Source organism: Leucopleurus acutus (genome assembly GCF_964270905.1).
Source record: "Leucopleurus acutus genome assembly, chromosome: 2".
NCBI lineage: Eukaryota > Metazoa > Chordata > Mammalia > Artiodactyla > Delphinidae > Leucopleurus > Leucopleurus acutus.
Window position 1 is genome coordinate 108,172,718 of NC_139143.1, and position 12,621 is coordinate 108,185,338.

Sequence of the window (12,621 nt, forward strand, 5' to 3'; positions counted from 1 at the left end):
TAGTGTGAGAAAAAGTCAGGAAAGTTCCTTTTATTCAGACACGTGAAAACATCTGCGTGGATTTGTTTTAATAGACCAATTCTGGACATTGAGAGAGTATTCTGAATCCGGCACTGATATTTTAATTGAAGCTATAGAAGTTGGAAATGTTCACTGGGATAAATAAAAGATATTATGTCATGATAACAAGAACAAAAATAATAACTGGTTCTTCTCATTACTGTGGTTTGTAATGTATTGAAAATATGGTTATTCATCATGGGAAATACCGTGAATGTGTTACTGGTGTGCACTAGTTACTAGTGCCCTCTGCTGGACAGAATGAGCATTTCAAGTACCACTAGGGCTATGGCTGAGCTAGTTCTCCCATGTTATAAGCAATGAGGATGGATCTGTATTTCCACCATTTCAGATACTGTTGTTGTAGAACACACAATGCACAGCATCACCCCCCAAAAGAAAAATATCTTTCCAAATGGAAGATACAAAGACTCATACCTACTATGTGATTCTGTTAGGAATACTGGTTTACTCTTAGCTTAGCCTCTGAAGGATTCCTTCTTGACGACTCCTTCCTGCCTTCTTTCTTCTTTTAAACAAACTACATAGTTAAATTCCTCACACTTACATTTATTCCATGGTAACCCTTCCCTCTCACTTTTTCCCTTTCTATCTTAGACATATTACCTAAAACCTTCCTTTTAAATATCATGTATTTCATATTGGTTTTAGTTGTAAAATGCATCAATGTAGTGTCATTTCAAATGTAGACAGCAGCCATGACATTGCTCACCTCGAAAGGCGCCAGTTTATCATAAATGATCAGTAGCAGAGAGTGGGAAATCAAAGTTAGAGAAACATGAAAGACCTCCTCCTGGTGGCAAATCCTTTAAGGCCAGTTTGGACCAGCAGTCCAGCAGTAGGAGACCCAGCAGTGGAGGTGTGCTGGGGCTCGTGTGAACAGTTCACCGTTATTCACACCCCCTGAGTTGGACTGCTGAATAGAAAGTTCAAACATATTTCCTCAACTCAAAGCAACACTAACCTGAAAACATAAATTGGTCCATTTGGGCTTCAAACTTGACCCAAATGGACAAAAAGGGGTTCACAAACTTCAGGGAACCTGATTCAACCTTTTAGTTTGTTAAGAAACCCAGAAGAGAGGGTCTTTATAGTGATCAAAGGCCTGAACATTACCTCGCCAACGGAAGTGTGCTGTTAATAAAAGCCATTCCCCAACATGTCAGGGGCACCAACCCACTGTGCCTCAGAAGTCCCCAAATGTTCTTGCATGGTCCAACCTTTTCGTTAGGCTACATTTATACTCTCTCCAGTTAAACTCTGATGAGCAGAGTGCCAGTTACTTCAGTTAAACAAATAGCTGATGCCGGAAATAAAGCAAGCCTGATGATGTATAGTAGAGATAAAGAAATTGAATATATGAAGGTATCATGTCATTGACCAGTTTATAATACTAACTTTAAAAAATTACAGCAAGGACGCTAAAATATTTTACATTAGCCTTGTCCTTTTTCTTGGAATATTTTTAAATGTTTGAAAATGACCTACAGTCCTGCGATATCTGCTAAATGGTCTCATAAGTGTCAGCACCTTCAATGTCATTTGGCTTCTATAAATAGTGAATGTGCCTGAAGCTTCTCAAACATCCTTACATTTTTCCTGGGGGTTTGTTTCCCCTCTACGTAGGGACATAATTTTTTAAATGTGTAATGTGTAAGCAATCCTAATACCATTGTTCTCTTTCTCATTCTTGGATCATTCCCTGCCTTTTGCCATATCTGCTATTGCTTTAATATGCAAAAATCAGACAAAATGTCAAAAGAAGAAGAAAGCACCAGCAGAGATTTAGTATAAATGGAAATATTTCATATCTGTAGTAAAAGAAAACTTTAATTTTAAAAATGCCAGAAATGGTTCAGTGTGAAAATGAAGATGTCATGACTAAATAGAATTTTCAGTCCCCTAGCTGTCAATAATTAATAGATTATTTACACTGGCACACTCACATTTCCCGGCTTTCAGGATTCCATTTACACTGTGATCCTTTGCTCAGCAGCAAATTTAACATCAGTGTGACCTTCCTCTGCCCAACACCATTCGCCCATCAGACAGGGAGCGAGCATCATCTGATATGTGCATTTATTAAGGCAGCAAGCTCCAAATATTGGAAAAATGACAAATGCCAGTGTCTCCTGTAATAAACTGGAAGAGAAACAGATTGTTCATAAGGAAAAATCAATTAGCAAACCTTCTCTACAATGCCTTTCTTAGGAGCCAAGACGTTTGCACCCTATGGTGAGGTCTAGCTCTTCAAAGATTGTTTCTGATTTAAATCCTCCAGAATTTGTAGTAAGTTTGCAATGGTTATGTAATGCTTGTAGGCATACAGAAGAAACGTTAATATTAAAGATTCAGTGTCTTGCTTAATTGCATTGCAAACAATAGCGTAAAATAATTGAAGTATCATTAACATCATGATGCTAGAAAACCCTGAATTGTATTAAAAATTGCACATTTAATGAAGATTTAAGAAAAGAACTAAAAAATTATGACCCCAAAATCATATAATGAAAGTCCACATATATTAGTATGGAAAAAATCAACTCAAAACCATTGAGTCTTAAAACTGTGTAGTAATCAATGTGATAATATTTGGTGGCGATGTACAAGACTGTTAGTGTGGAAAATCATTTTGAAGCTGATTTGTCCTTTGATGTTGGTTCAGGTTTGCATATTAAAAGATTTTGAACTAGGCCAAAGTGATGTGGCGCTCCAATAAGCAGTAAAGATACAAAGAACAGTGAAAAATACACAGTGTAGCTGCTATGCAAACAAGATGTCAAGTGTTATTTGTGGATTTCCTTACTAGAAAATGGTTGTGCAGATAATGTGTCAACATTTGCATTAATGATAACATTATTAATAATGAAACTGTGCAGGATGAAGCTCTTGGTGCCATGTTTAGCTTGGAATATGTGTGTGTGTGATGGTGGGGGGGGGCATATATTATACCTCTAAAAACAAAAGCAGCAATATTATCAATATATCACAGGGAGAGTATTCATTATGAGTAAGCAATCACCATGCTTCCTTCCCGTGGCCTCTTTTTAAGCTGTATTGGTTCTGACTCACGAAGGGAACAAGGGTTTTGGGGAGGGGGGGTATAACGTTATATGAGATTGAAGTGACACCTGTACTGCTTTTGTGCTGATTTGGAAATTCTAAGCTCTTTTCAACTGTTCCCCATCACGACCACTCAGCAGGCTAATGCTGCTTTCACTTGCCTTGAAAAGCTCTATGGAGAGACAGTCTTTTTCTCAGCCTTTTTCTCTCAGACCTGGTTTTATTATTACCCCTTCACTCTTTAGCATCTAACCAACAGTTAAGATAATAAAAATGATAGCTAGAATGTATGGAGGGCTTTTATTTCAATGCAAGTATTTTTATATTTTTTATTATTAAATCATGAAAACTTAGGTCTTGAAAGGAATTCAAGGAGTTCTCTGGACTATTGCCCATCCAAAGGTTCGCTCTCATCTGATTTGATCCTAAACAGCTGAAAACATATTTCACCTGAGAAATGAATGGTAATAAACCATTAATAAACCATCTCCAAGGCCTCCTTTATCACTGTGATTTTTTAATTCAATGATTATTCTTATATAAACTTCCCAACAAGATACCTCCAAAAAGTCCTCTGAGAAACCCCTCTGGGTAGTTGAACAGATTGCACTACCAGGAAGGTCTTCCATTAATCTAACATTGATGCCCAGTCCAGAATTACCTAAATGTGTTTAATCACTATATTAGTTACAAAGCCAAGTGTGAATGTCTACAACATTCCAGATCACAAAAAATAGTTTCTTCCAAATAGGTAGAAACATGAGATTACTACCCTATCTCCTTTATCTTTATCTCCAGAGCTGTGTACTTACTTGTCCTCTCTTGTGACAGTGACTCACAGAGGTCAGAAGAACAGGGTAAGTTTTTCTAGTCTAAGCTTTTTTTTTTTTTCTGCTGAGAGCACATATTTTTATTCATGTGGTGGGTACTCAAGAGTCCCGGCAGATTACATTCTTCATGCACTACCCAAGCACAGCATTTTCCTTTGCAAAATTCTTTGGCAGGAAACACCACCAAATGCTAACCTAGTCCCAGAAATAACCGCATATTGGACTATGTGAAATGTACTACACAATATACCTTAACTGTGCTTAAAGAAATGGTGATGTCACGGAAATCACAAAGTATGAATGAAATTTGAAGCTTAGGTAACTTTCTACTGCAAGTTTCCATCCACACACCAATAATCTTGGTGGGAAAATTACCACTGCGTTTTTAAAAAGACATTCAACTGCTATCTCTCTGGAAGATATTCTTTCCCTTGGAGGCAGCAAGATGAATGGATAGTAATATTCTTTCTTATTAACCTGTTTCACAACACCAAATTATCTTTTTATCAGTGATCTATGTATTATACAGGATTCTACTCTAATGCAAGAAACCCTTAGTGTTTCAAGATGACTAAAGATAAAGAGAAGAAAAATATTACATAAAATTGATTTATTACCAGGCAACCCTACAATATTTAGACAACTAAAATAAACCTAGGAAGCATTCCATTTGTGATATGGGCCAACAGAAAGGTAAGGAATTTCCACCAGAAGTGAATTTTCAGCTTGAGCTCTGACCTCTGAAGAAATGAGATTTGTAAAGTAAATGCTAATAGAGCCTCTTCCATGGCAGCTGAACACACTGCTATGAAAACACAGAATAACAAGCATCTTTTGACTTCTTCAGTTTAGTTTTAATTACTGCAGAACAGCCTTTTGCTTTTCCAGTTTTGCCTCTGTCAACACTCCTCTCTAAACCAGGGTTCTCTGAAGCTTATGGGTTTGCAGTGTAAGTTCACTCTCGAAAGCCTTTGTTTTGTGAGGTTTTTAAAAATCTCTATTTTCAGCTGGTTGAGTGTAATTCCCTCCTACCATTTCCCACTGACTCCTTCTTTAAATTCTACCCAGACAAATAGATATTGGTGTGTTTGAAACACTCAGGTCAAAAATTGCAGCCAGGAAAATGATTGCCTCAGGAGTCTCACACCCTTATCCTGAACAATACAGTATTAAAATTGGTGGGCTTCCCTGGTGGCGCAGTGGTTGAGAGTCCGCCTGCCGATGCAGGGGACACGGGTTCGTGCCCCGATCCGGGAAGATCCCACATGCCGCGGAGTGGCTGGGCCCGTGAGCCATGGCCGCTGAGCCTGCGCGTCCGGAGCCTGTGCCCCGCAAAGGGAGAGGCCACAACAGTGAGAGGCCCGCGTGCCGCAAAAAAAAAAAAAAAAAAAAAAAAAATTGGTGTATTGGACATCTAAGAAGTCTACAGTATTTCCTTGCAGTTGAAACACACCTAGGTACACACTAATACTTTTATTAGTTAGCTTCTCTCCCTGAAAAGCTCTTTTCCCCAAACCTCTCAACTTGCCTCCATATTTATTTCAACTTTCCTCCATAGAGGAAGCTAATTTCTCTTTGTACCTTTTCCCTCAATGACTCTCAAATTGTGGAATGCAGAATGTCAGGGGTCCCTAAGATCTTTCAGGGCAACTTCAAGGTCAAAACTACTTTCATAATAATACTAAGACATTATTTGCCTTTATCATTGTGTTGATGGTTTACATTAATGGTGCGAAAGGAATGGTGGATAGGATTTCTGATGCCTTTGCAAAATCAAGGCAGTGACCAGCTATACAATATAATCGTATTTTTCAACTGCCATGCAATTACAGTTTTAAAAAATGCCAGTTTCCCTTAAGAATGTCCTTTATGAAACAATAAAATTAATTTTATTAAAACTACTCTTGAATACACTATTTAATAATCAAGATGATGAAATGGGAAGTAGATATGAAGTGATTTGGTTGCATAGAGAAGCACAAGATTTGTCTCAAGGAGAAACACTTCTGTGATTGTTTGTGTTGTGAGCTGAAAAAGTCACTTTGTGGAAAAACATTTTTACTTGAAAGAATGACGGACAAACTATGATTATTCAATCTTGTATATTTAGGAGACATTTTCTCAAAAACAAATGAAGTGAACCTATCGCTTCAAGAAAAGCAACTGACATTTGTTGTCATTGATAAAATTAAATTTCATTCACATGAAAATTGAAATTTTGGAAATCTTGTATCCATAATGATGAGTTTGACAGCTTCCCAAAGTTAAAGATTTTGGGGTGAGATTGATGGTGATATTAGTGAATGCAACTTTTTAATGCTATATAATGAAATGTGTCAAGAAGATCTGCAAAACTCAGTGAATTTACATTTCCAAATAACACTGCAAAAGTTTATAAAAATCATGCAGGAGCAAAAGATCCACTCAAAATGCAAAAAGAAACTAGTGGACTTTCAAGTAACAGTACAAAAAGTTTGTTAATATGGTTTCAAGTTTGACATTTCAAATAACTTTTAAGAAACAACCACTTGCCAAGTTTTGGTGGAATATCAAAGAAGAACGTCCACAATGATCTGATGAAACTATTCAAGGTACTCCTCCCTTTCCCACTACATATCTATGTGAGAGTGATTTTTCTTCATATGCTCAACAAAAATAACATATCCCAACAGGTTAAAAGCAGCAGCAGACTTGAGAATCCAGCTATCCTCTATGGAGCCATACATTAAAGAGATTTACAGAAATGTAAACTAATACCACTTGCGTTGCTAATTTTGTGATTTGGAAATCATAGTTATGTTCTATAACACATTTATGTAAGCACATAATGGGGGTTGTTGCAATTTTTGAATTAGTAGGCAATATTTTTAAATTTCTCAGTTCTAATTTCTCACATAAGTGTAGATTGATATAATCCACATAAACCAGAAACTTGGGGTGAGGGTTTTTCAATAATTTAAAAATTTAAAAAGTCAATATTTTTTAAAGATGTAAAGAGGTCCCTCAGGACCAGAAAGTTTAAGAACCACTGATCTGTACTCATGGCCATTATATACTAGTAGGCTTATTACTCATCCAACTTGCCGTCCTTCAGACCAGGGGTCCCTAACCTGGGGTCCTAAGTGGTTTTAGAGAGTTCACAAACACCTTGAAATTTCACAGAATTCCACATAGGTGTATTTTTTCCCCTGGGTCAAGGTCATGGATTTTATAACATTCTCTACAGATCAACAGGAACCACTACTTTCAGTTAAAATCAGGGCACATGTCTTCTCTAAACTCTCCCCAGACACTGTGGCACCCAAGATCACCAACACGGAAGGCCCTGGTGTTGGGAAAGAGTGACTTAATTCAACCAATGAAACATTAAACTGATCTACGTATTCAATTTCTCTGTGCAGAATCCCATGCCAGGAGCTAGAGGATAAGGAAAGGACCAAGCAAATAGGATGCAGCCCAGTCATGGGGATCTCTTCCTTTAGCTTTCCTTCAGTTTCCTGCTCCCACTCCTCCAGATGAGTTAGATGCCCTTCCAGTTGCTTCTCTAATTCCCCCTCTACATGCCTGTCTCTCTCTTCCCACAATGCAGTCTAGTTTCATGTATATCTCCCCTGCTAGACTGTGAGCCCCTGGAGAGCAGGGGCTATATTTACTCATCTGTGCATCCACCCAGCCTGGCACAGTGCCTGGGATATAACAAATGCTCGATTATTATCATTTTTAAAGCAGGGAGTTTACACTCTAAAAGGAGGAAGTAGAGCTTAAGTAACTGTCATAGTAATACATATAAACAACATGACATTGAGACTAAGAGAGTAGACTCTGGGTTCAGACTTCCTGTATTCAAAGTCAAGGTTCTATCACTTAGTACTTCAGTGACCTTGGGCAAGATACTCATTCTCTCTGTGGTTAAGTTTTCTCATCTGTAAAATAGGAATAATAATAGTGTCTACCTCATAGCATTGTTATGAGCTGATTGTTAGGAGATTAAATGAGGTAAGTCATGTAAAATTCTTAGACTAGTGCCTGCACATAAGCAGGGCGCTCTAGATAAAGAAGATGAAGTCGTCCATATCTAAATAGGGAGAAAGCTTTAATGGGGGGCAGCATTTGAGTAAAGTGCATTTTATTCCAATATCGTGTTAATTATCATTAACATCCTTGCACTTGTTTGAGGGTAAATTTATAGAACTCAGTACCAAGGTAGCAATCAGGGGTTCATCAACTTTTCATTTTATACCCAGTTAATCTCTGATAACTTTTCTCTTCGAGTGACACACTGTAGCATCGTAAGGCATTGTGCAGCATTACACGTTATGCACAAATAGGTACTTAATGGTGGGTTTAAGGATGTTGCAGCAGTCCAAGTTCTTTCATTTTCCTGATTATAACTGCATTTGCATAATGTATGAATTCAAACATTATTGCTGTTAAATAATGCATAAATATTCTCCCATGCCGAAATATGTCTATTTCCTCTTCATGAATCCTGTTGAGTGAATCGTTCAGTTGTTGTTCTATTTAAAATGTACTTAGAGATCTGCATACATCAGAACCATGACTGGGGGAAATGTCGTAGCCAGAAGAACGAAGCTCCTCGGAACTGTAAATGAAGTATACGTTATTAAATGAGCCAGGTTTTCCCCTCTTCAGGGTGCATTATCTTCAGAATCTAATGTTTAGTATTTTAGAAATGACAAATACTTCCTCGATCACCTGATAATCAGAAGGGATTTACATGTAGAATAAGACTCCTGGAAGCTCTTCGAAAGAAAAAGATTGTTTTCTTTGTTTTGTTTTTTCGAACCTAAATATAAATATGAACATGATCATATACTTTAGAGATTTTCTTGCATACTAGGAAATACTATCTAAATTATTAGAGGCAATGATAATCGGTATGAATTCCCATTTCAACTTTACTGCTTTAAATATTCCATTTAATGCACTCTCAATGGTTCTCTTATGGAAAACACAGCTGCTTCTTTGTTTTATAAAATATATGTTTAAAACAAACTATGACTGTTTATTTCTAACTATGTTGTCTCCTTTTCTTTTCCAAATAGATGACTTGCCTTTTAAATTCCCTTTCACTTATAAAAGAGATATAACCCAGGACTTAATTTAGAATCTAATGTAGTAGATTCACTTGTCTTAGCCTATTTTCTATTTTCTGCTAGTGTGAATAATCAAGTGACCAAAACAGACCACATTTTAAAAATTGTATTTTATTTTCTGACTTGCCATTATGATGCCAAAAGATGTCTATACTTGCATTACGATTACTTAATGTTACACACATGCAATCACATACACATATGAAGAGAGCCTATTTTCTCTGCCAAATGGATTTTCTGTCACTTCCCTACTCTATCCTCTACTTACTACTGCTGATAAAATCGTGTGATGCATTCAAATGTCTAATAAAAAAAAGATGTGCCTTTAAAAGAATGCATTTTTAATTCTAAGTGTTTCATTATAAGCAAAAGATAGCTCTAAACTGCATCACATGAACTTCAATGGGAAATACAAAAATACTTTTGTTCTAAAATTGAATATACCAGTGCAAAAAAGAAAATAAAATGAACTGTGACACTGCATGTCAGTTTCACACATGAAACTCCCAAACTAATATTTGCTAAGAAAATCAATTTCATGTACCACAAGGCTATTCATTAAATCTTTTCCACTTTGCCATGGGATATATGCAAGGGAGCCACCAAAGCATGAGGTAAGGGCTGCAGAGCCCTAGTGCTAGGCAGTTCAGATTTAGAGAGTGCAAATTATACTCCAATAAAGATGTTAAAAAAAAAAAAAAAAAGAATTCAAAAAAAAAAAAAAAAAAACTTGAACCAAATTTGCTTCTTTTCAACCTCCTTAATGAGCAATTCTAAAGCCCCATGGTGCAATTGATTTAGAAAACAAAAATCAATAGAAAGCACACCACCGGGCATGGAAATCCAAGGATCATCCAGTGGAGAATCATGGATACAATTTGGGAACTTGAGGCCCTGGCTCATTTCTCTTCACAGTTTACACCTATGGGATGTTACCTACCTCAGTCTTAGAAAGTGGCAGGAGCTGATAAAACAACATGTCCAATCATTACATGATCTCCAATGGAAAGAAACTTTATAAGAACTTCAATCCAAATTCCAATTTTTTTAATCCAACTGCTGTCAATTTTTCAAAGTATTAAAATGAGAAATAAAAGACCCCAGAGTGAATGCCATATAGAAGGAAATTTGAGAAGATGCTCAGAGGTAGGAAGCCACCATTAGAGCAAAATAAGAGGCAGCAGAGACTGCCCAGCCAAGTCCCTCCCAGGCACCCTCCACCTGGGGAACTCTAAGGCTTAAACTCTGCTCTTACTCCAGCAGAAGAGCAGACCCAAGGCCACCATCCCTTCACTCCACCCAACACCTCCAAACCTTATGTTGCCAAAAGAATTCTGCCTTGGAACCACAGTTTTTACTTTTATCAACTAAGACCTTGATTCAACAAACCAAATGGCATATGATGGCATGCTTGTTTGTATCGAAGTACATTAAGTAGGATAAACAAAGTTGAAACTCAGATTGTATCTGTGAGAATGTTATGGCAACACTGGGGAATTTTGCAATTTTTATCAATCTTCTATGTTGGGTATTTCCAGAACCTTTAAATTGTTTTGTAGGTGTCCCCACATCCATTCAATGTGCTGTCCTTTCTTTATCTTGCACATTCCCTCAACCAAAAGAGCTTATTAGTGGAGAGCTTATTAGTGGAGAATTCAGTGTCTTTGGAAAGACACTGAATTTCATCAAGGTACTAGAAATCCACACATTACATGGGGTCTATTGAACACAGAATTACTCTGTAAGGTCTGAAAATTATGTCTGACCCTAATGTTGTCCCAGTTGCCTGCACTGACAAGGATTACTGACTCAAGGTGTTAGGAAAGTCAAAGCTCAGGTGACATTTGGACTCAATGGTGTTTCCCTCTAGCCCTGACTGTGGGTCCCATCCCCAGCCCCTACTCATTTAGGCAGTTTCTCTATGGCTGAGACAAAGGAGTGTTTAATCAGAAAATGTATTAACTAATTGGTAAAGCCTCTTATAAAAATCCCCCTAATTACCCCGTGGTGTCAAGAAAAAGGGCCTGTCAGGAGGGTATCAGCATTACAACAGTGACAGCAAAAAGCAACATTTGGAAGTCCTCCTCCCCTGGGCCTTTTCTTTGATTTCTGCCTTTAATACTGATAAGAAGTGACAGTAGTTGGATAAAACAATCAAAACTTGAGTTGAAGAGCTTATAAACCTTCTGACACATCAATAAACCAAAAGCCAATATGAAAGTAGCAAAACGGTTTTATTTTAACTCTGGCTAGCCACACACTGCAGACATGACAGCCATTTGTGGAGCTCCAAGCTATCTCCTTGATATAATATTTTACTAACTCATTTCACATCTTTTAAATAAGAAATAAATGCTAAATTCTACCAAGAGAAATAAAATCTTTTATAATCTTTTAGACAGTTGTTGTCATCCCTCAGGAGAGCTTTATGCCTGCTGCTAAATGTCTACAAATCAATATTTAATATTTTGAAACATGAAGTCTTAATTATCCATCTCCCATTTAAGCGTGAAACCCTTACTGAGTGAAAATAAAACCATTTGTTGGCTGATAGATTGATTGCCACTTATTAGCACTTTTTTGATCTGCAGGTCAGATTACAGGGTTCCATTCCAAACACATACGATGCCTTATCGTTTATGCCTGGATGTATGAGTGAGTAGAAAAGAATTTGTTAACTCGGGACTGTGTGAAGATCTTTTTCACTTCAGTTCATTGGACTAACACTGACAAATTAAAAATGAAAAAAAGAAATGATCAAGTCATAACTATTATTTACACTCCAGACAAACATTTTTACTCTTACATACAATAACAACACACATTCTAATGCTCTATGTACAAACTGAAACATGAAAGAGAGCTGTGTATCAAGGAGAGAAAAGGAAATTATATGATTTTGGTGAATTTTGAAATATCACAAAACTCCCAAATACAAAATGGAAAAAAAATCCTTGGGCTTCTGTAGACTTTTAAGTTGTCTATATTTGGTCAGAAGCCTTAACCACAGCAAGAGAGCTGAACACTGACCAGGGAGGTCTTCTGTCTCTGGAAGCAAAGAGATCACAACCAGATTGGTAATACCTTGGGTTTTCTCTGGATGTTCATCCAGAACACAGGAGGAGCTTCCTGAAATGGAACACGTGGTAAAGTGGGAAAAAGATGTGTCCATGCTCTCGAACCTGTGAATCCAACCTTACTGGAAAAAGGATCTTTGCATTTAAATTGAGGATCTATAGGTGAGATCTTCTTGGATTATCCAGTCCTAAACCCAAGGACACGTGTCCTATAAGTGACACACTGAGAAGAGACACACTGAGTAAAGAAGAAGAGACCATGTAAAATGGAGGCAGAGAATGGAGTTATGCAGCCACAAGCCAAGGAAGGCCTGGAGCCACCAGTGGAAGGGGCAAACAAAGATGCTCCTCACAGGGCCTTTGGAGGGAACACGGACCAGCTGACATCTTGATTTCTTGTGGCCTCCAGAATCTTGACAGAACAAATTTCTACTGTTGAGTTTGTGACTATTT